Source organism: Hypanus sabinus, chromosome 23 (genome assembly GCF_030144855.1).
Source record: "Hypanus sabinus isolate sHypSab1 chromosome 23, sHypSab1.hap1, whole genome shotgun sequence".
Taxonomy (NCBI): domain Eukaryota; kingdom Metazoa; phylum Chordata; class Chondrichthyes; order Myliobatiformes; family Dasyatidae; genus Hypanus; species Hypanus sabinus.
The window spans coordinates 43,532,743-43,557,979 of NC_082728.1; the positions used below are offsets into that span (position 1 = coordinate 43,532,743).

At 40.5% G+C, this 25,237-nt stretch overlaps 1 protein-coding gene across 9 annotated transcripts in view; it reads left to right on the forward strand.

Moving 5' to 3' along the window:
- Positions 1-25,237, forward strand: part of myocd (myocardin) — a 647,048-nt gene that overhangs the window by 268,577 nt on the left and 353,234 nt on the right. For all 9 annotated transcript variants that reach the window (XM_059948795.1, XM_059948785.1, XM_059948789.1 and 6 more), the window contains one exon: positions 11,836-11,914. The gene's annotated coding sequence lies outside the window, so the exon portion shown is untranslated. The remainder of the gene's footprint in view (positions 1-11,835; positions 11,915-25,237) is intronic.

The window sequence follows — 25,237 nt, forward strand, 5'->3', positions numbered from 1 at the left end:
TGGGATTTTCTTGGCCCTACACTCATCTCTGGAGCATTTGGACAGAAAGGCACCAAAGCTAATCTGTTGTTTATGGACTACAGTTCTGCCTTCAGTACTATAGTTCCAGTTCCTTAAGGTTGTTATAACCAAGCATGGTAATGGCTTACATCTCAAATGTAACCAAGACTACACAACAAAGTCCAGCTCCTGGCTTTCTGATGTGACTTAGCTACTAAGCCTAGTGGAATCATTTCTACTGACAGGAGAAGGGGCAAAGACAGGTTATTGGTGCCTTAAAACCAGCTACTTCAGGCAAATGGGGCTCATCAGCCATGGTTGGCAGCTCATCCAGGAGAAGGAAAGCTCAGATCACAAACCTTCACTGCTTTGCAGTTATACTTTCTCATGGAAAGGCTTTGGGAATAAATTTCAAGGGAAAATCCAGAGCTGGAGTCCCTAAGGCAGTCCTATGCTGAGTTCAAAACTAACTAGCAATTCCTGTGCCAAACTCTTTTGTATTGGTCTCTGCTGTTCCTTTGGGTTTATCAGCTGTGTGGAGAAGAGGAGCCTGCTACATGTTCGGCACAGCATTGTGAGCCAGAAGGCCTATATTGTACTGTAAGTTTTCTATGTGTCTGTGTTTGCATGGGCAACAGCTTGCTCTCCTCGCTTGAGTGTCATGGACACAGCTGGGACACAACACCTGTAGTCGACCCCAACCAATGGAGGGCCTCACTATAATTCCAAGGAAAACCATCCCCAAACCTCTGGACGTGGAACTCATCACATCCTTTTGCAACTGAATCCATGACTTTCTGACCAACAGAGCACAATCAGTAAGAATGAACAGCAATACTCCACCATGATTATCCTCAAAACTGACCCACAAAGCTAAGTTCTCAGTCTACACCTCATGACTGCATGGCCAGATTCTTCTCTAATTCCAGCCAACAGTTTGCAGATGACACCATGTTAGAGAGCTGAATCTCAAATAATAATGTGTCAGAGATGAAGAACTTAGTAACATGATGTCAAAGAGTCATAGAAAAATACAGCACAGAAACAGGCCCTTTGGCCCATCTAGTCCATGCCAAAACAATTAAACTGCCTACTCCTGTCTGTTTGCATCCAGACACAATAGCCCTCCATACCCCTCCCATCCACGTACCTATCCAAATTTCTCTTAAACATTGAATCAAGATTGAAATTGCATCCACCGCTTATGCTGGCAGCTCATTCCACCCTCCATGACCATCTGAGTGAAGATGTTTTCCTGCTTGTTCTCTTTAAACTTTTCTCCTTTCACCCTTAACCCATGACCTCTAGTTGTAATCTTACCCGACCTCAATGGAAAAAGTCTGCTAGCATACCCCTCATAATTTTGTGTACCATAATCAAATCACCTCTTATCATGACAACATTGTCAGCAAAACGAAAGATTTCAGGAAGAGGGATGATGCTCATATTCCTGTCTACATCACCAGACTTTACATCGGAGGTTGACAGGGCCGAGGATTCCAAGTACCTATAAGTGAACGTCATCAATAGCCTGGCCAACCACATAAATGCCATGGCCAAGAAAGTACATTGACACCTCTACCTACTCAGGAGGCTAAAGAAGTTAGACATGTCCCCTTTGACCCTTACCAATTTATATTGATGCACCTTGGGAAGCATCCTATCCTGATGGAGCTCAGCTTGGTCTGACAACTGCTCTGACTGTGGCCACAAGAAGTTGTGGTCACAGCTCAACACATGGCAGAAATCAACCTGCCTCCATTGACTCTGTCCACGCTTCTTGCTACCTCAGTAAAGCAGCCAGCATAATCAAAGATCCCGCACATCTCCCCCATCAGGCAGAAGGTAGAAAAGTCTGAAAGCACATACCATCATGGTCAAGGGCAGCTTCTGTGCATTGTTGTGAGACTATTGAATGGTCCCCTAATACAATAAGAATGACTCTTAACCTCATAATCTACCCTATTATGGCCTTGTGCCTTACTGTCTACTTGCACTTTATTGGCAACTGCAACAACCTGTCTTTGTTTTGCCTTAGTGCACTGTTACAATGAAATGATCTGCAAAACATGCGTTTTCCTGTCTTAGTAAATAATCTCAATAAACCAATTTACCAATTTACTCTGCTGAACTGTTTTAATAAAAGCACTGCTGTATATTTAAAAGATCATGTCTGACTTCTTTTACTTTTTGTATATTTACATGGAGTGCAGGTGTTGATAAAATATACAAGAAAAATTAGTAACAACGGAATGGATTGCCCCATTGTAGCATATCCCATTGTGGTGTTCAGCTGCATTTTGACTACCGCTCATGAATTTGTCTCTATCATTATATCTGGCAGGTTCTTCCAAACACTTATCACTCAGATAAAGGGCCTCTCTTTTATATGTTTAAAATTTGCTTTTCTCTAATTGAAATTTATTGGTCCTAAATGATTTTGTTTAATTTGAAGTAACATTTGTGGCACATTTTTCCTTTCTCACTGGTTGCTTTTTCGATTGCTGGGTTCTTACAATCATTCCCTTGCGTCTGAAATCGATCTTGTTGACCTTCTACAGTATATCATTACTGGTGATGTCAAGCAATAGAAGTGTAACCAGACGTGCCGTTCCTTGTTCGGTGTGCTGCATGTAGCTTGATACTGGTTTTGTTAAAGTAATGTTTGCTGCTTTTGTTCTTGTGCGGTGGCACATTTTGTAGAGATGATGCCTCACAGTGCCAGAGCTGAGTTCAAATCTGACCTTGGGTGCTTTCATGTGTAGCGTTTGCACTGTGACTGCACAGGTTTCCTCAGGGTGTGCCAGTTGCTTCCCAGATCCCAAAAATCATGTGGATTGGTAGGTTATCTGGCCAGTTGCCCGGGTATGTGGGTGAGTGACAGAGATTGGGGGAATAGTTAAAGTCAAAGTAAATATATTATCAGAGTACATATATGTCACCCTATGCAACCCGGAGATTCATTTTCCTGTGGGCATAATCAGCAAATCTATAGGGTAGTAACTATAACAGGATCAATGAAAGATTACCCAGTGTGCGGAAGACAACGAACTGTGCAAAAGAAAATATAAATAAGTAGCAATAAATAATGAGAACATGAGATAAAGAGTCCTTGACAGTGATGTCATTGGTTTTGGGAATGTTTCAATGATGTTGAGTGTAGTTATCCTCTTTTGATCCAGAGTCTGATGGCTGAGGGATAGTAACTCTTCCTGAACCTGATGGTGCAGAGAAAAGAGAACATGACCAGGGTGGCACGGGTCTGTGATGCTGGATACTGCTTTCCGTCAACAGCATTTCATATAGGTGTGATCATGGTTGGGAGGACTTTACTCATGATGGACTAGGCTGAATCCACTACTTCCTGTCAGATTCTCCATTCAAGGGCATTGGTGCTCCATACCAGACCATGATGTGGCCAGTCACTATAACCACCACAACACATCAATAGAAGTTTGTCAAAATTTTAGGTTAGGACGTGTAGTGGGGATTTGTGAGATTGATGGAACTGTGAAGTGAATAAGAAATAGGATTCATGTGCGATTAGTATAAACTTGCGGTTGATGCTTGACACTGAATTACTGGGCTCAGAATCCTGCTTCTGTGCTATATAACTTGATAATTTGAGAGCTGAAGACTAGATTGGTATAAAGATTGGTATAATTTGGATCATGCACAGCTGTGTATGTTCTAGCAAGTAGAATAGCTTCTAATAAGAATTTTTTTATCATGTTGGAGTCCTTTAATTTTGTTTCTAATGTATCTATTAACTATAAGGATTTAATTAGATGTCTTCTTTTGAAATAATCCCTCAGGGAATGGAGGGATATGGATCATTTTCAGGTGGGAGAGATTTAGTTTAATTTGGCATTGTGTTTGGCTCACACATCCTAGGCAGAAGGGCTTGCTTCTGTACTGTATAGTTCTGCATTCCCAAGGTGGTGAACCAATGGCACACGTGCCTAACATGGCAGGTGTACAAATGTTCTTGTCACACAGCATGCAGTGTCGCCCCATCCATAATAAAAACATACATAAAGATTATCTTTGCTGCCAAATGAAACAGGGAGTTATTTTTTACAACCCAAGAACAGTGAGATATTTTCACAGCAATTATCTCACACCAGTTTGGCGCCAACTAGATGGTTGAAGACAAGTGACATTGGATGTTACATTTTGAAATCCTTGCGGACCATCATATTTGGATAGTAAATGGTTGGGCCAGTTGTTATTGGCTTCACTCTGTTCCTATTTTTTTCTTCTGTTGTTTCTAAGTGAATACTAGATATTTATTGATAACACCAGTGATGTAATTTAGTGCCTCCATGATTTTTTAGTGCAGTTAACATAATTATAGCAGAAGAATTATGTTTTTTAAGTTTATCAGTGACATATTTCAAAATTGTGTTTAACCTTTTCAGCTTGTTTATTATGTTAGATACACCAGCAAAAAAACAGAAGTGATTTAATGATGGGAGAAGAGGAAGGGATTATCAGGTGTGTTGGAGTGAAAGAGTTGGCATGATTAAAACGGGTAATAAAGCATTGTTCCGAAACAGTGACGTGCAGGGATTCCTCCATAAAGTAGCATTATGTAAGTGTTCATGAATGGCTTTGTGATAAAAGTGATCAAGAACAAAACATATTTATGTTACATTTGAGTTGCAATAACACTACTACTTAGAAATTATGTTCTTTTGTATTTGTCTTTTTTTAATATACTAATTTTTGAAAAGGTTTTCTAAAATACTTCATTTATTTTAATCTCTCTCTATTGTACTCTTATTAATAATAAAACAAAGAAGACAGAGAGTTGTGGAGGTGTGGAATGCACTGCCTCGGAAGATGGTGGAGGCCAATTCTCTGGATGCTTTCAAGAAGGAGCTGGATAGATATCTGATGGATAGGGGAATCAAGGGATATGGGGTCAAGGCAGGGACTGGGTATTGATAGTGAATGATCAGCCATGATCTCAGAATGGCGGTGCAGACTCGAGGGGCCGAATGGTCTACTTCTGCACCTATTGTCTATTGTCTATAAGCATTGTTTTTCCTTAGAGTCAAGATAGCACATCTGTACAACGCTCCTTCGGTCAGCATCGTCTGGGTAGATTATACCATATACTTCATGTCTTCTACATTTGTTTTTCATCTTGAATGTGATTCTGGAACTGCAGGAGCCTGTGATTTGCAGTTTGGAGTTTGTTTGGGTGCTCTGCGATCTCCAAGAGAATTCCGGGAGGCAGAGGTAACAAGTGAACCTCATGGTGAGAAGACTGTGAACTGATACCTGACTCCATTTCGCTCTTTGAAGCGACAAGGGAGATTGAAACATTGGGGGGAATGTGGAAGGTGAGCGCTAGCCGCCTGCCGTTTGATCGCTAGAGGGATTGCTCTGCTGTGGAGAGAGGAGACTGCCTTTTGATCATTGGGAAGGAATCACTCTGCTACATTGAGGGAAAGACCTGCTACTGTGCGCAGAGAATATTACCCAGGTTTTCTGCGTTTCGGATATGGACTTGGACTATAGAGATTTTTTTTCAGACTTGTAGTTCTTTATATTCTTTGTTTTTCACCCGATGTTTCTCGTTTTTTTTTGTGTATGGGGGAGGGGGAGTTGGTGTGCCTGTTCCATTTATGTTCGTTTTTTGTGTGGGAAGGAGGGATTTTGGGATTGATGATTGTGCTGCCATTACTTTCTTTCTTGGTTTTGTGGCTATCTGAAGAAAAAGAATTTGAGAGGTGTATCGTGGTTGGCGTCCGTCTGTCTCGAAGAACAATGATCATCGTCACGAGCCTGAGCGGAAGTTATGGAGATCCTGAGATGCTTGGTTGTCAAGATCCCTCTCTCGGCCTCAGCAATGTAGTCCAAAGGAAAGTTTGTGAAGGAATACGTTTGGTACCAGCTTGGCTGCAGGAGCTGCCAAAAGGACATCCAGCCACCTTAGGAGCTCCACTCTGGATTTGCCATCTGAGTTTACTCCCCTAGCCTTCATCTCTCCCGAGGATTGCCACAGGGCAATGGGGCTATTTACCCATAGCTGGGTTTCTGGTTCATGAGCACCAGGCCATGACTATGCACTGGTGGGCCTGCGTGCTATGTGCGCAAGGGCCAGACCTTCTCCCCATCCTCTGTAGTTCAGCCTGAGTTTCCGTGTGTCATCAGCAAGGAGGCACTACATGAGGCTTGCTGTTGGAGAGGCTATGTACTGGCAGGGAGAGTCTTACACACACAGCTCTCCTTTTCGCGAGACTGCTAACCAGTGGTAGAAGCTCTAACCACTACACTACCACTCCAGATGCATCACAACAACCATTTTGACACCACAGAGCTGTATCCTTTGATAATAAATGAACCTTCGAACCTTATTGTTATTAATTCATTAATTAATGATAATCTTTGATCAAAATTAACATGGCATGTGAGAGAAATTTTTTAAAGATGTTTACCAATTTGGCCATACACTCTCAAACCCATGCTCTGTGCTATTGACCATGAGAAGTAATTTGAGAATTATTATTAAGTGTTTCTGTGATTGAAATAGCACCGGCATGAATGATGATCTTCAAAAGATCAAGAAATCATGATGAAGACAGCAGAGTATCAAATGTTTGATGGGCCAAATAGCTTAATTTCATTCCTATACCTTGTGGTCTTATTGGATTCTTGATTAGTCAGGGCATGAAGCTATACGGTGGGGTGGGGGGAGGGTGGTAAACGGGAGATTGGGGCTGAGAGAGAAAATGAATCAGCTGTGATGAAATGGTGGGGCAGACCTGAATCAAAATCAGGTTTATTATCACCGGCATGTGACAAGTAATTTTTTAACTTAGGAGCAGCAGTTCAATGGAATACGTAATCTAGATGATATAAATATATATATAATAATAAAATAAAAATAATAATAGATAACTAAATCAATTACATATATTGAATAGTTTAAAAAATGTGCAAAAACAGAAATACTGTATATGAAAAAGTGAGGTAGTGTCCAAAGATTCAATGTCCGTTTAAGAGCCGGATGGCAGAGGGGAAGAAGCTGTTCCTGAATCACTGAGTGTGTGCCTTCAGGCTTTTGTGCCTCCTACCTGATGGTAACAGTGAGATGGGCCAGATAGCCGAATTCTACTCCTATATCTTATGGTCTAAGTGTATAGTTATATGCTGTTATCATTAAAGTTTTAACTTGTTAATAAGTTGAAACAATAATAATAGTGAACAATGATAACCAGTATGAAAATGAAAAATAATTCAGCCTTCAGCCATGTAGTTTTCATGAATTTAAAAAGTGTTAGCAAGAAAAGCTTGTCATTTCATTGGAGAAAGTCAGAGTCATTGTTTAACTTCCTGTCAGAGGTCACAATCCTCAACATTAATTTTTCTCACAGGATCAATAAATCAGTATTTCTGAACACCACTAGCTCCAACTTAGAATAGTGAATCCTTAGTTTTTCTTTGTGGACCTGACATGCTTTAGCTCTTTATGTCAAATGCGCTAAGTGTATGCCGGGCCTTTTCCACAAGAACTATGATACCATGGAGAAAGCAGGGTGCTAAATCATAGAGCTCGGAGACACTTCATTGGTCAGGGTCGACTAGATGTCTGCATGATACACTAGATGACTCAAGCCGGGGCAGTACAATTTGGAGAGCAAGCTGTTGCCCATGCAGCAGGATCCCCCTCTCTACTCAGCTAATCAATCCAAAAGAACAGAAGAGACTGATACAGTTCAGTACCAGCTGCATTGCAGGAGTTGCAAGTCAGTGTTGAACTCAACATTGAGCTGCCTTAGGGACTCCAGCTCTGGGTTTTTCCTCGGGATTTATTCCCAAAGCCTTCCCTATGTTTGGGTATAGCCACGGGGCATCAGAGGTTTGAGATCTGAGTTTTCTTTCTCCTCAATGAGCGGCTGAGCCCCGTCTGGCAGGTCTGGTTTTAAAGTGCCAGTAACCCACCTTTGCCCCTTTTTCTGTTAGTAGAAATGGTTCCGCTGGGCTTAATAGCTAAGCCAGATGTGTAGGTCAGGAGATTTTTGGATTAGTTGAGACATACAACTTCGGGAGCATTTAATAGGTAGAGGGAGCTTATCCCCATTACCTCCCCCGGCTATGACAACCTTGAGGAACCATCTAGCTCTACAACATCTTTTACTTAAGTACATCAAACAGAACTTGTAGACTGACTAGCAGATGATCTGCTGAGAAACAGATGAAGGGAAAAGGAGTAAAAATAGCATTTGATCCACATTAGGAGTTTTGGAGATGAACATTTCAACATGATTCCTTGAAATATCTCTGGGGACAGGGATTCTTGTAGTGTTGAAAACTATTAATACAGATATAGATTTACCAAGTATTTACAGTATTATGTGCTACATTTAATCTGATAAGCCATGAAAGTGGAAATAACAGAAACATTATTCATTAAAATTAAATCAGTATTTATTTACTGTATCATGTAGCTGGACTCATTACAAAAAGAGGAAAAGTATACTTTCCAAAGAATATAAGTGTTTTGATTTAATATGTGGGTGATGAATCCATGTCTCTGTTCATTTATGTCACTGACTATAATGTAAGTGGAATTTTCTGCTGGTCCCCAAAAGAACCAATAGGTACTCCCACTGAGTTAAATGTGATGCATTTTCAATATCTCTGCTTACTACATCTATTTTCCTTTTCTTCCCACATTTATGAGACTGAGTTTGATGCACTGGTTTTGTGCAAAGGCTGTATAATAGATATTGTCATATAGTAATTAGTACAAAGTACTTGGACATGAAGAACCCTCCAACTCACTCTCTTTCATGGAGAGTTGAATGGAATTTGATACAGTTACTGCCAGTTAACAAGCCAACGACAAATCAAAGGGCCAGAAGATTTGCCATAGCTTTGGCAAGTCGGTTTCTAATTGTCACATGTACCAGGGTACAGTGAAAAACTTGTTTTGCATACAGATATACAGATTAATTAACTACAATAGCGCATGGAGATAATTCAGGTAAAACAATACCAGAGTGCAAAACAAAATGTTACAGTACAAGGAAAGTACAGTGCAGGTAGACATAAGGTGAAAGGTCACTTCAAGGTAAATTGGGTGGCTGTCCAATTGATGATACTAGGAAAACATTCAGTCATGTTATGACAATGGGTAGAAGGTGAGCTTGAGTCTAGTTGTATGTGCTTTTGGCCTTTTGTATCTTATGCCCAGTGAGAGGGTGGGGAAGAGAGAATATTTGGGCTGGCTGGATCTTTGATTATCCTGGCTATTTTCTGAGCTAGTGAGAAGTGTAAGCAGAATTCAAGGAGGGAAGTCTGGTTTTCATGTGCTCTGAACTGTGTCCACACTCCCAAGGTCCAATGTAAAAAAAAATTACCAAAATGCATACACTATGTTGCACCATATACTAACCATATAACCTTGAGATTCATTTTCTTGCAGGCTTTTACAAGAAAAATTAAAAATAAAATAGATTTTACAAAAAGCTATACAGTCATAAACAAAGACTGACAAAAGAGGAGAAATTGTCCAAACAGAATTTTTTTTTATTATTTCTTGAAATTGAGTCAATAGTTTTGAGTTATGCTGAGAGAAATGTTCTACAGCGGTTCATGAGTCTGATAGATGTAGGGTAGTCAAAGTCAATAAATTTATTATCAAAGTATTTATATGTCACCACATGCCACCTTGAGATTCACTTTATTGCAGGCATTTATAGGAAAATAAAGAATGACAAACAACCAATGTATAACGGAACACAAATTGTAGAAATAATAAAGTAAGTCAATAAGTAAAATAGAGAACTTGAGTTGTAGAGTCCCTGAAAGTAAGTCTATAGATTGTGGAATCAGTTCAGCATTGAGGTGAGTGAAGTTATCCATGCTGGTTCAGGAGCCTAATGGTTGTAGAGTAATATCTGTAGTGAATCTGGTGCCGTGGGACCTAGGGATCCTGTACATCCTGCCCAATTGTAGTAGCAAGAAGAGAGCCTAGCTGGAAAAATAGATAGATAGATACTTTATTGATCCCAAAGGTGCTACAGTGTCACAGTAGCATTACAGGTGCACAGATATAAATATTAGAAGAGAAGTAGAAAGAATAAGAAATATGTTACCTAGAACAGTCTAACAGGAGGGGGTTCTCACTTCCCGAGCTATAGGTTGCCTCATTTTTGAGCCTAATGGGTGAGGGGAAGAATGACCTCAGAGAGCGCTCTTTGGAGAAGCACAGTTGTGTTAGTCTATTACTAAAAGTCCTCCTCTGTTCAGCCAAGGTTGCATGCAGAGGGTGGGACACATTGTCCAGAATTACCAGGAGTTTCCATAGGGTCCTTTGTTCTACCACAGCCTCCAGTGTATCCAGTTTGACTCCTATAACAGGGCCAGGCTTTCTAATCAGTTTATTGAGCCTGTTGGCATCATCCTTGTTGATGCCATTGCCCCACCACACCACCACTTATAAGGTTGTACTGGGGATAATAGACTGGTAGAACATGTGAAGGAGAGGCCTGCATATTCCAAAGCACTCCTCAGGGACTAGAGGCAACACTGAACTTCCTTGTACACTGCCTCAGTGTTGATGCTCCACTCAACTCTGTCATCCAGATCCTCACCATCAATAGAATCAAGGAGCAGTGCAGGCTTAGTCTTCCTTAGTCCATCACCATCTCCTTTGTCTTACTGATGTTGCGCTTTAGATGAATCAGCTTGCACCATCTGACAAAGTCCTCCACCAGGGTCCTGTATTCATCCTTCTGTCCATCCTTTATACACCCAACTATTGCTGAGGCATCAGTGAATTTCTGCAGATGACATGACTCAGTGTTTATCTATAATCCGAGGTATACAGGGTAAACAAGAAGAGAGCCAATACAGTCCCTGTGGAGTCCCAGCACTGCTTACAATCATGTCTGACACACAGATCTGAAGCTGCACATACTGTAGTCTGCAGTCTGGTAGTCCATTATCCAGGATACAATGGAAGTGCAAATCTTCATTGATTGGAGCTTTTCCCCCAGCAATGAGGACTGTATGATATTGAAGGTACTTGAGAAATCAAAAACATGGATGCTGCTTTCTTGTGGCAGTGCTCCTTTCAAATGTGCTCAGTGATGGTAGGTCTTTGCCTGTGATGGACTGGGTTGTATCCACCACCTTTTGTACGCTTTTCAGTTCTGTGGAATTGCACAAGCAGTCAGGATTTGGTCTACTATGTATATAGTATATAGAAGTTTGTCAAAGTTTTAGATGATGTGCTGAATTTACTCAAACTTCTAAGAAAGTAGAGGCACCGTTGTTATGGCACTTGCATGCCGGATCCAGGACAGATCCTCTGATGTTGTAAAGCCAAGAAATTTGAAGTTACTGCCCCTCTCCACCTCTGATTGTCTACCCAGGACTGGCTCATGGATCTCCAGCTCCTTCCTCCTGTGGTTGTCATGAGACCATGCCATTATGCTCTCCATGTCCTTCCTGTACTCAGACTCATCATTGGTTCAGATAGAGCTCACGGCGGTGGAGTCATCTGCAAGCTCACCAGGCAGTCATGTGTGTTCTGAGAGTAGGGTAGGGGGCTGAGGAGGCAGACTTATGAAGCACTAGTGTATGGAATAGTCATGGTGGAGGTGTTGCTGCCTGTAATTACTAATTATGGTCTGCTGGTCAAGAAGTCAAGGATTCAGTTTCAAAGGGACCTGCTGAATCCCAGTTTTATTAGCAACAGTTTCATAAAAAGTGTATTTGTACAATGTTTATATGAGGTTGTGTTTTCTACTACTTTAATTCAGTAGTTAGGGATTTTGCTTTTAAGATTCACATCTTTATTTCAAACCATAGGACAAGATAACAATGGTATGGTGCAGTCGTCAACTTAACGAAGAGGTGTTGAATCACAGCTGAGCATCCTCCAGAGAGGGTAAGGGTAACTGAAATAAATGTTTTTACAAAGATGTGTTATTTACCCTATCCTGCAACTGAATGCCCAGGAACAATGGAAAGAAATTTTTTAAACTCTTAATTAAACAAGATGCTATTATTAAAAATGTTCTACAATTTAGTCAACATAAGGCCGAAAATACATGCTTAAAACTTAGATGTTTAATTTTTAAAAGTGTGATTAATGAAATCAGAAGAGCATGCTATTTTTTTGTGTTTTCATCTTGTGCCGCAGCCACACGAGTTACTGTTTAGTGGTTTTGCCAGTGAGCGTAAGACTTGAGTTGAGCTGTACTTAGAATCAGTGACCTGTGGTGCCGTTCATCCTCTGCTGACAACTCTTGCTCTGTCTGCTTGTTCTCTGTACCCTGCTGTCATCTGTTGACCTACCACCAACAAGCTACACGGAAGGAAATGGAAAGAGAAGGGAAATCCAGCAGTTAAGTGAAATGCCATGTCAGATTATAATATTAACAAAAAGTGGTTTTCTCTGAATAGCACTGGCATAATTTGTGTAACATAATGACAAAATTGTGTTTGATTCAATATTAGAGGTGCTGGCCCCTTGAATTTTTGTGCGCAGTTTGATTGCAAATAAACAAGATTCAGGAACTGGAATGCCACGTTATCTCCTCCAGTTAACCCCAAGTTCATGATGCAGTGCTAGTAATTCAGATACAGCTAGTAAAAATAATTAAACCTCTTGGAAGTTGACTTTTTCTGTGATTGTACTGTGTTCTGTATTTTATTGATGTGGAAGTTATTTGCTGCTATCACAATAAGCAAATAATCCCTTTTCAGTGTTGTTGATTGAAGGTTAGTATTTTCCAGAATAGCATGCTGATTCTCTTATTCCTGAAATAATATAGTGGGATCATTTGCATCCAGCCAAAGTTCAGGTCTTACATACAAAGATTAAAAGCTGAATGACGGTTCATCCTGGTGTAAAAGCACAAAGCCAAAAAAAATTTCCAGCTTCAATTCCTTTTAAAGACATAAATTTCCAATAAACCAGAATGCACTATCACCTGCCACCACTGAATGTGCATAAAATTCAGTCATGGTCATTGGGTAAACCAACCGCTGATCTAAGCAAGTTAAAATGGGGCACTTGATTGAGTCATTTGGGCAACCTAAAATTCGGACGACAAGTTTGCTTGAGGCGGAGAATCTGACAGCATTGATCATTTTCCAGCTGTCCTCCCGTGCCTGAGCTTGTGTACTATTGTAATGTTGCCTCGTTAACCATAGCATCAACCCTGTTATGACTGTCCTATGATTTATAAGTGGAAAAAAGTAATGTACTTCTGTGAGTGGAGCACTATATAGTTCACCTAATAACAGTACGACATACAGTGGGACGTTAACTGTGATTAATGGAAGGGAGGATTAATGAGGCACTGGGTTTAATCTTGGATCAATTAATTCTGTGCATTAATAGGGAACAAATGGAGTCATGAAAGCCAACCAGCTGCCTGGAACCAGCCCATTCCTTGTTAGTGTCAGTGGAACTGGTTTGTTTAAGAAACTGATTGTGGGCCATGTTTTATGTATTCAACCAGTTGTTGCAAGCACCTGCTAAAGCTTGCCTCCACTTTGTATAATCAAACAAGATATAAATGCCTGGCCAGAAGAGACCTATCAATATTTGTTTACCTAAATTTGGGTTGGGATTAATGACTCTGAATAAATATTTACCTTGCTTGGCATTGGAATTGCTTTCTCCTTTGTTCATGATGTTGAACTTAAATAATCTATTCCATTGCCAATAAAATTCAGCTAAATATAAAACTTAGAATTGTCAGCGAAACCTACCAAGTTGATGGGGAAAAGACCAGTGGCAGCTTCAGTACAGCCTGAAAAGTAAATGCTGTGTCCACAAAATCAACTCTTCTCATTGTGAAACTGCAGAATGCAAACACACCGGAGCAAATCTGATTTCCTGCTCAGGCAGTGATGATCTCTGCCTGATGACATAGACTCATAGATACTACAGCACAGAAGTAGGCTCTTCAGCCCATCGAGTCCATGCTGAACTATTAATCTGCCTAGCCCCTTTGACCCACTCTTGTAACATAGCCCTCCTTTCCCCCCTCCCCCATCCATGTACCTATCCACATTTCTCTTAAATGTTGAAATCGAATCCCAATCCACCATGTGCTGGCAGCTCACTCCACACTCTCACCACCCTCTGAGTGAAGATGTTTCCCCTCATGTTCCCCTTAAACAGTTCACCTTTCACCCTTAACGCCTGATCTCTAGTTCTAGTCTCACCCAACCTCAGTGGAAAAAGTCTGCTTCCATTTACCCAGTCTAAACCCCTCATAATTTTGTATACCTCTATAAAATCTCCCCTCATTTTCTTATGCTCCAGAGAAGAAACTCCTGGCTTCTTCAACCTTTTGCTATAACTCATGTCCTCAAGTCCTGGCAATACCCTTCCAACTTATCTACACACTCGTTCAATCTTACTGACTTCTTTCCTCCAAAACTGCACACAATAGTCCAAATTAGGCCTCGCCAATGTCAACGTAATATCCCAGCTCCAGTACCCTGTACTTTGATTTGTGAAGGGCAATGCACCAAAAGCTCTCTTTTATCATCTGTGACTCCACTTGCAAGGAATTATGGATCTGTATTCCCAGCTCTACCATGCTCCCAAGTGTCCTACTGCTCATTGTATATGTCCTATCCTGGTTTGTACTTCCAAAGTGTAACATCTCATTCCTGTCTGCGTGAAACTCCATCGGCTATTTTTCCAGCTAGTCCAGATCACGCAGAAAGCCTTGATAGTCTTTCTCGCAGTCTACTATGCTCTCAATCTTGGTGTCATTTGCAAATTTGCTGATCTAGTTTACCACATTATCATCCAGATCATTTACTACCTCATCCTGAATGCCAAGTGACTGAGCCTCCTCAACCAGCCTCCCATGCAGGACCATGTCAAAGGCCTTGTTAAAGTCCACGTAGACAACATCCACTGCCTTCTTAAACTTTCCTGGAAGCTACCTTAAAAATCAGTAAGATTGGCTAGGCATGACCTACCATGCACAAAGCAATTTGATTATTCCTAATCAGTCCCTGCCTATCCAAATACTTGTATATCCAGTGCTTTAGAGAACCTCCCAAAAAGTGATATCAGGCTCACTGGCCTATAATTTCCAATATTATTTTTAGAACCTTTCTTAAACAACAGAACAACATTTAGCTATCCTCCAATCAGAATCAGGTTTAATATCACCAGTATATGCCTTGAGACCAATTGTTTTGTGGCAGCTGTTCATTGCAATACATAGTAATAAAAAGTATAAGTTACAATAAGTATATTAAAAATAAATAAGTAGTGCAAAATGGGAGGGAAAAATTACTGAGGAGGTGTTCATGGGTTCATTGTTCATTCAGAAAATTGATGGCAGAGGGGAAAAAGCTGTTCCTGAAAAGTTGCGTGTGTGTTCAGCTCCTGTACCACCTCCTTGATGACAGTAATGGCAAGAGGGCATGTCCTGGCCGATGAGGTTCTTAATGATGGATGCCACCTTTTTGAGGTATCACCTTTTGAAGGTGTCATTGAAGATAGGCTAGTGCCCATGATGGAGCTGGCTGAGCTTACAATTTTCTGCAGCTTTTTCCAATCCTGTGCAGTCATTCCTCCATACCAGTTATATAACCAGTTAGGGTGCTCACCATCTATAGAAAATTGCCAGTGTATTTGGTGACGTATCAATTCTCCTCAAACTCCAAAAGAAATATAGCCACAGTCATGCCTTTCTTCTTTGTGATTGCATCATTACTTTGGGTCCAGGATAGATCCTCAGAGATGCTGACTCCCAGGAACTTGAAACCATTCACACTTTCCACTGCTGATTTTTTGATGAGGACTAGTGTGTGTTCCTTGACTTGCTATTCCTGAAGTCGACAGTCAGTTCCTTGGTCTTACTGACGTTGAGTGCAAAGTTGTTGCTGTGACACCACTCAACCAGCTGATCTGTCTTGCTCCTGTGCAACTCCTTGTCACCATCTGAAATTCTGACAGTAGTTGTGTCATCAATAAATTTATAGATGGTGTTTGAGTTGTGCATAGTCACATAGTTGTGGCTGTTTAGAGAGAGTAGTTCAGTGGCCTAAGCATACATCCATGAGGTGTGCCAATATTGATTGTCAGTGAGGAGATGTTATTTCTGATCCACACAGGCTTTGGTTTCTGGTAATGAAGGTAAAGGTCCATTTGCAAAGGGAAGCACAGAGACCATGGATTTGGAGCTTTTCAATTAAAACTAAGGGTATGATTGTGTTAAATGCTGAGTTATAGTCAATAAAGAGCAGCCTAGTGTAAGTATTACTCTTATCCAAGTGATCCAAGGCCAAGTGGGGAGCCAGTGACATTGCATCTGTTGTAGACCTAATAAAGTGATAGGCAAATTGCAATGGGTTCAGGTCCTTGCTTAGGCAGGTGTAGAGTCTAGCCATGACCAACCTCTCAAAGCACTTGATCACAATAAATATGAGTGCCACTGGGCAATAGTCATTGAGGCAGCTCACCCTGCTCTTGTATGGCCACTTGTATGATTGCCACCCTTTTAAAGCAGGTAGAAATCTCTGATTGTAGCAGAGAGTGACAGACGATGTCTTTGAACACTCTCATCAGTTGAATAGCTCAGGTTTTCAGATTAACAGGTACATCATCAGGTTCTGATGTCTTGCGAGGGTTCATATAATCCATTGCTATGGATGTTTTAAATATATCTTCTAATGCCCCTACAATTTCTTCACCAGCTTCCCACAAGCTCCACCAAAACACATTGTCAGGCCCTGGGTACTTATTTACACCTAATTTGCCTCAACAACAAACACCTGCTCCTCTGTAATCTGTATAGGTCCATGACCTCACTGCTTTTTGCCTCACTTCCTTAGACTCTGTATATGTTTCCTGAGTAAGTCCAGATGCAAAAAAAATCCATTGAAGATCTCCCCTATCTCTGTCAGCTCCATGCATACTTGACCACTCTGATCTTCAAGAGGACCAATTTTGTTCCTTGCAATCCTGTTGCTCTTGATATACCTGCAGAAGCCCTTGGGATTCTTCTTCACCTTGTCTTTTAGAGCAACCTCATGCCTTCTTTTACCCCTCTTGATTTTCTTTTTAAGTGTTCTCTTACATTTCTTATACTCCTCAAGTATCTTATTTATTCATTATTGCCTATACCTATCATGCACTCCTTCTTCTTCTTAACAAGAGCCTCAATATCTCTTCAAGTCAAGTCCCTATTATTGTCATTTTGACCATAACTGCTGGTACAGTACATAGTAAAAATGAGACAACGTTTTTTAGGACCATGGTGTTACATGACACAGTACAAAAACTAGACTGAACTAAGTAAAAAAAAACAACACAGAGAAAGCTACACTGGACTACAGACCTACACTGGACTACATAAAGTGCACAAAAACAGTGCAGGCATTACAATAAATAATAAACAGGACAATAGGGCAAGGTGTCAATCCAGGCTTTGGGTATTGAGTCTGATAGCTTGAGGGAAGAAATTGTTACATAGTCTGGCCGTGAGCCCGAATGCTTCGGAGCCTTTTCCCAGATGGCAGGAGGGAGAAGAGATCGTATGAGGGGTGAATGGGGTCCTTCATAATGCTGTTTCCTTTGCGGATGCAGCGTGTAGTGTAAATGTCTGTGATGGCGGGAAGAGAGACCGCGATGATCTTCTCAGCTGACCTCACTATCCGCTGCAGGGTCTTGTGATCCGAGATGGTGCAATTTCCGAACCAGGCAGTGATGCAGCTGCTCAGGATTCTCGCAATACAACCCCTGTAGAATGTGATGAGGATGGGGAGTGGGAGATGGACTTTCCTCAGCCTTTGCAGAAAGTAGAGACGCTGCTGGGCTTCCTTTGCTATGGAGCTGGTGTTGAGGGACCAGGTGAGATTCTCTGTCAGATGAACACCAAGAAATTTGCCCTTACCCTTACCATTTATTCTGACAGGAACACACAAACCCTGTGCTCTCAAAATTTCACTTTTGAAGGCCTCCCATTTACCAAACTTACCTTTACTAGAAAACAATCCACACTTGCCAGGTTCTTTTTGATACCATCAAAACTGGCCTTTCCCCAGTTGAGAATCTTAACCCAAGATCAACACCTATCCTTCTTAATAATTATTTTGAAACTAATGGCATTATAATCATTAGATGTAAAGTGTTCCCTACATAAACTCCTATCTTCTGACCTATCTCATTGCTTAATAGAAGATTTGGTATTGTACTTCCTCTAGTTGGGACCTCTATGTATTGATGAAGGAAACTTTCCTGAACAGATTTGACAAATTCTATCCCATCCAGCTCTTTTACAGAATAGGAGTCTTAATCAATATATGGAAAGTTAAAATCAACTCCTATCACAACCTTATGTTTCATGCAGCAATCTCTCTGCAAATGTGCTCTTCGAAATCCCACTGTCTACTTGGTGGTCTCTAACATAATCCCAATAATGTGGTCATCCCTTTCTTGCTCCTCAGTTCCAATAGAAGTGCTCTCCAATCTGTCCTCTTTGAACTCTGCCGTGATATTTTACTGACTAGTAATGCCACCACTCCCCCTTTAATCCCTGTCTCTCTATCATGTCTAAAACAATAGAAACCCAAAATAATGAACTGCCAGTCCTGCCCCTCCCAGTAGCCAAGTCTCACTAAAGGCAACAGTGTCCTAATTCCATGCCCTAAGCTTATCCACCTTTCCAACAATAGTCCTTGCATGGAAGTACACACAACTCAGAAGATAAGTCTCACCATGTTCAATCTTTCAATTCTTAACTTTGTATATAGACTAAATAACATCTTTCCCCACAACCCCTGCACTATCTGCTCTGGTGCTGTAGTTCCCATGCCCCTGCAACTTTAGTTTTACCCCACTCCCCCCCCCCCAATATGCAGCACTAGTGAACTTTCCCTAGAATATTAGCACCCCGTCAGTTCATGTGCAAACTATCCTGTCTGTACAGGTCCCACCTACCCTGGAAGAGAGCCTAATGATCCTAAAATCTGAAGCCCTCTCTACTGCACCATCTTCCTATTTCTGGCCTTACTGGTATGTGGCATGGGTAGCAATCTGAATACCACAACACCTGGAGGTCTGCAACTGAGCACCTATCTCCCTGAATTCTCTTTGCAGGACCTCGTCATCCCTCCTACCCATGTCATTGGTACCAACGTGGGCCCTGACTTCTGGCTGATTATCCTTTCACTTAAGAATGCTGTGGACTTGTGGACTGAGATTTCCCTGACCCTGGCACCTGGAAGCAAAATACCATCTGGGATTCTCATTCTTGTCCACAGGACCTCCTGTCTGTTCTAATCATCAAATTCCTTATCACTGCAGCTCAACACTTCTCCCCCTTTCCCTTCTGAGTCATTAAAACGGACTGAGTGTAAATGACCTGATCACTCTGGTTTTCCCCTGCTAGGGCATACCCTCAACCCTATCCAAAGCAGTACACCTGTTATTGAGAGGAGCAGCCACAGTGGTACTCTGCACTGCATGCCATTCCCTTTTATTCTTTCTGAAGGTCATTCAATTACCTGTATCCTGTGCATTTTGAGTGTAACTTCCTCCCAGTATGTCCTGTCGATCAATCCCTCAGCCCCCTAAATGATCAGGAGTTCATCCATCTCTAGCTCTGGATCGCTACCATGATCTGTAAGAAGCTGTAGCTGGATGCACTTCATGCAGATGGAGTCGTCAGGGACACTAGAGCTGTTGGGTGACATTGTTCAACAAAACCATTTGAAAAACAGTTTTATTGCAGCATTCTGGAGCCCTTATGACAACTAGGGCATGAAATTACATAGTGGTTTATATTTTGAGCAATGTAAAATCGCAGGAGCTACTTCACAATGCTGCACTTTACAGAGTCAGTGCCACCTGCTGGATTTGTAGTCGTAACACACTTGTGTAACAGAAAATGGTGGGAGATTTCAGCCTCTGTGGAGGGAAATGCACAGTCAACAACTGGACTGGATGAAGGCCTGCAGCCTGAAACACTTCCTGCATTTTGTGTATGTTGCTTAAGATTTACAGCATCTGCAAAATCTCTTGTGTCTCCATTGCACACCTAGTTGCCTTGTTGATTGCTCAAAGCTCTGCAGTGAATTTAAAGGATAATTAGTAAACAAAGATGAAAAAGTATGAATCTGCACATCTGATGTAAGTTAAATTAAAGATAAATGTCATGCACAAGTGCTTGAAGTACTCAAAGGGTAGGCAGCATCTATGGAGAAGAATAAGGAGTTGACATTTTGGGCAGGATCCTTCCTCAGGACTGGGAAGGAAGGGTGAAGATGACAGAATAAGAAGGTGGCAGGAGGGGGAAAATGCTAGCTGGAAGGTGATAGGTGAAGCCAGGTGGGTGGGAAAGGTCAAGGGCTGGAGAAGAAAGAATCTGATAGGAGAGGAGAGTGGACCGTAGGAGAAAAGGAAGGAAGAGGGGACCCAGGGGGAACTAAAGTAAGTGTACCGTTTTAGGATCCTGCAACTGGTGTTACACATCCTAGCATAAAGCACTGGCTCTGCATTTAAGAGACAAATTATATTACTTTCACCTGATTGCACGTTTAATGCATTATGTGTAATTGCTAAAGATTCATGTGTAACATATCTCAAAGAACTGAATGAGTTCCAAACACCAAATAATGACTTGCTCAATCTTAAGGGCAGCAGGTGATTGTTGGTCACTGGGGAAAATATTTTAATGAAAATAAAATAACAGGACTTAGCACCATAAAAGATCAACATTTATATTAAAGATGTCTATTTGCATAGATTTTCAGTGAGTTGCATTCAGAAACATTCTACAACAAGAAAATAACTGGTTAATATATTATCATTTAGTTCATTGGATAGCTCAGCTTGAATAACAGTTTTCCTCAATGTAGAAGAAAGAAATCTGAAAGAGGATAAAAGAAATAAAGAATAATTCCACAAAATATCTTAAGGATAGTGTAAAAAAATCTCAAGTAAAGTTCAGCAGTGCTAATGTATTTTCAACAGCATGACAGCTGGAGAATTGTAGCAACTGGGGAGAAAGAAATGGTGAACAATCTTAGTAAGTATTTTGGATCTGTTTTCACTGTAGAGAACACCAGAAGTCTGCCAGAAGTTTGAGAGTATCAGGGAATAGAAGTGACTATAATTGCTATTTCTAAGGACTATTGCTTGGGAAACTGAATGGCATGATGATACCTGTAGATAAGTCATCAGGATCAGATGGACTACCCCCCAGCGTTCTGAAAGTGGGAGCTGAAGAGATTGTGGAGGCATTAGTAGTGATGTTTCAATGATTCTGGTGCACTAGAAAATTGCAAATGTCACTCCACTCTTTAAGAAGGGAGGAAGGCAAAAGACAAGAAATGATAGACCAGTTAGACTGATTTCAGTGGTTGGGAAGATTTTGGAGTCCATTATTAAGGATGAGGTTTCAGAGTACTTCAAGGCACATGATAAAACAGGCTGAATTCAGCATCGTTTCCTTAAGGGAAGATCTTGCCTAACAAATCTGTTGGAATTCTTTGAGGAATTAGCAGGGAGGATAGACAAAGGAGAACCATTTAATGTTGTGTACTTGGATTTTCAGAAGGCTTTTGACCAGGAGCTGCACATGAGTCTGCTAAACAGGATAAGAACACATGATATTACAGGAAAGATTCTAACAAGGATGGAAGGTGAGCTTACTAATAGGAGGCAAAGAGTGGGAATAAAGGGGGCTTTTCCTGATTGGCTGCTAGTTGTGTTCCAAGGAGTCGGTGTTGGGAACAACACTATGTCAATAATCTGGATGATAGAATTGTTGGCTTTGTGGCATAGCTTGTGGATAATACGAAGATAGGTGTAGGAATAGGTTGTGCTGAGGAAGCAGGTAGGGTACAGAAGGACCTAGACAGATTAGGAGAATGGTTAAAGAAGTGGCCAATGGAATGTAGTCTAGTGAATTGTATGGTCATGCACTTTGATAGACGTGGACTATTTTCTAAGCGGGAAGCAAATTCAGAAATCAGAAGTGCAAAGGGACTGGGGAATCCTCATGCTAGATTCCCTAAAGGTTGAGTCAGTATTAAGGAAGGCAAATGCAGTATTAGCATTCATTTCACAAAGATTGGAATCTAAAAGCAAGGTTGTAATGCTGAGGTCTTTTTTGGCAGATCGCACTTGGAGTATGGTGAGCAGTTTTGGGCCCCTTATCTGAGAAAGGATGTGCTTGCATTGGAGAGGGACAGAAGAGGTCCACAAGAATGATCCAAGAATGAAAGAGTTAATGCATGAAGAGCATTTGATGGCTCTGTGCCTGTAGTAGCTGAAGCTTAGATGAGGGGGGGGGGGGGGAAGGTGTGATTCTCTTTGAAACATATTGAATATTGAAAAGCCCAGATAGAATAGATGTGAAAAAGTCTAGGACCAGAAGGCACAGCGTCAGAATAGAGGGGTGTCCATTTACAACAGAGATGAGGAGGATTTTTTTTTTAGCCAGAGGGTGATGAATCAGTGAAACTAATTGCCACAGATGGCATATATTTAAAGCAGCTGTTGATAGATTCATGACTGGTAAGGTTATGGGGGGAAGGTTATGGGGGGAAGTTATGGGGGGAAGGTAGGAGAATGGGGTTTGGATGGATGAAACATCAGCTGTGATGGAATGGTGGAGCAGACTCGATGGACCGAATTCTGCTTCTGTGTCTTATGGTAACGTAATGTTGTAAGCCAAACAGAGCATATTTCAAAGTTACTCTCTATTTTGTACTCAGTCTTTATTTGATAAATACAGACAAATTGATGTATTATTTGACAAGTCATTGGCAAATGTTGAGATGTGTGGCTGGCACCCTTGTCTGCATTTTAGTATCAGTGTTAGTTTTAACTTTGCCAAGCTCTAAAAGAATAAATACTGCAAGATTAGGATGTTTAGGGTTCTAATTAATAGAGAATCGTTTTATGTTACTTCACTTGTTTTAAATTATGCCATCCGTAGATCATTGACTAAACAAAGAGAAATATGACTAGCATATAAAATGTTACATTAGGGAGTGTTTCCCTTCGAAATGGATCCTAAAGGGTGTAAAGTATCGCATAAAGAGCAGGAGAGTCTCCCAATGCCTTAACCAGAACCTGTCCTTCAACCAATTATGAAAATCAGTAACCTGATTATTTATTACATTGCTGTTTGGAACTTGTATTAATTTTATGTAAATATAAAAAATCTGACTTGTGGACACCAAAAATGTATGGGAAGAATATTTATTCAGAGATAATAACTGGAAACAAATGAGCTGTTAACCTTTGAATATAACTAGATTCTTTGGAAAAGACGGATTTGCTTTGCAAGGGCCTGACATGCATCAGTTATTCCATGCTGTATGTCTTATGTAAACCTTTTCAGTTGAAGAGGTCTGTTTTATTTATGATGAAGTACAGCTCCATTCAAAAAGAATTCAACTCAGTACTTCTTGGTAGTTTAACTGTCGATTAATATTCAAGGTATATTTAATATAATTCTATCTTCTAGGAAAGGCTAACTTACTGTTTTACTGGGGGGGGCAGTAGGACAGAGGGTTTTGTGTATCAGCTGTGTAAGTGCCACAGATGTAGGACCATTCATACATGACATTTGCTTGTTCAAATATAACATAATTCATGCACTTGGTGGGTGAGTGTTGATGCTCTGACATTAACCAGCAGATTTTGTGAGTGTATGTGTGTGTGTGGGGGAGGGGGGGGCAGGCCAGATGACAGATAGACAGGCAGGCCATGAAATGGTGGGTATCCCAGTTCTGTCACTGCTATGTTAAATTTGTGTTAATGAACTTGGGGCCTGAGGTTTTGTACAGGACTGTAGTCACACAAATGTGGCTCTGACCTTTCCAATAGAAACAGCTGCAAAATATTACTTCTGCAGACAGTTAAGACTTTGCTTTAATTCTTTGCTCTGTCTCACATGTGTTTACCTTAAAAGATTTGAAATTCTGTGTATTGGATACAATGGATAGGTATCCTTTGTGGTTTGAAATCTCATCGGGTTCATTGGAGAACAGACATGTTAATCTGGGCAGCACGTCATCTGGAGTTTCTGAGTGCACCAGGAAAACTGCTCAAGTGCGTCAGTTTAATTTGTGTTGATCAAACAGTAATTTAATTATGCCTGAAAGACCCAACAAATTTTAGTCAGTCTGGTATGGTCTGTTCTGTTAAACATACAGTGTGGTCAAGTTCAGTTCAGCAAACTACAGTAAATATTTTCAACTCATACAATGTACAATAATTGAATTATTTGATTTCTTCCACTATTGCATTTGGAATTGTCCAGAACTGAGAATTTTGAAAATTGCCTTTTGGAGTTGCAATTTACAGTATCTCTCCATTCCGAGAAATAGTTATATTTCAATTACTTAGCGGCTAGTAGGAGTGAAATTTTAAAAAGATAAGTTATTTTTGATGTGCATATTTTGTTGGATGAATAGAAGACGCAGTTGGGATCTATTTCAGTTAATAGGACATAAATCACAACATAAAAGTGAAATTTAAACCGAGAGATTGTGTTTACTAATTTTAAAAACTGCAGTTCAGGAAGGCAAGAAACATTTTTATTTACAAGCATAATCATTGAAGGAAATGTATTTTTTTTCTGAAAGATATCACATTCTGTTATAAACCTGAAGTTGTAGGTTCAAACTGCATTTTAAACATTAAAGCACATGGTTTAGGTTTATATGTCAATGGACCAGAGGGATAATGTAGAACTGACAAAATTACCATATTTAAGATTAGGCTTTCTGGTCCTCTCAGCTGGATACAGTGACACCATGCAGTGAACAACATTCCAGTTCTTCTAATGTTTTAGCCATTACCTAATCTCTTCACAAGTTTCCTTCATCCATCCAAATCCATACAACTTCTCAGACTTGGTGTAAATTGACTGACTCAAATAACAGTGACCTCACTTTAAATTCCTAATGTCAAATTAAAATAGTTCCTTCCATTTTGTTGTCACCAGAGAAAACGATAGCTGGGATCATTAATTCCTGTGCTCTTTGTGTGATCTAATAGTAAACAAGTTGGCTGTTGCAATTTGCTACATTGCCAAAATAACTTACAAAAATAATTAATTGTTTATAATTCATTTTGAGACATCTTGTGTTTGTGAAAGGTAATAAATATTATTTGTGGAGCCATGTATTATTAAAGTGCCATTCACTGTGTGTGTCTTATAAAATAATGGACTTAAAGGTATTAATAGCAGCCTGTGCCATGAAG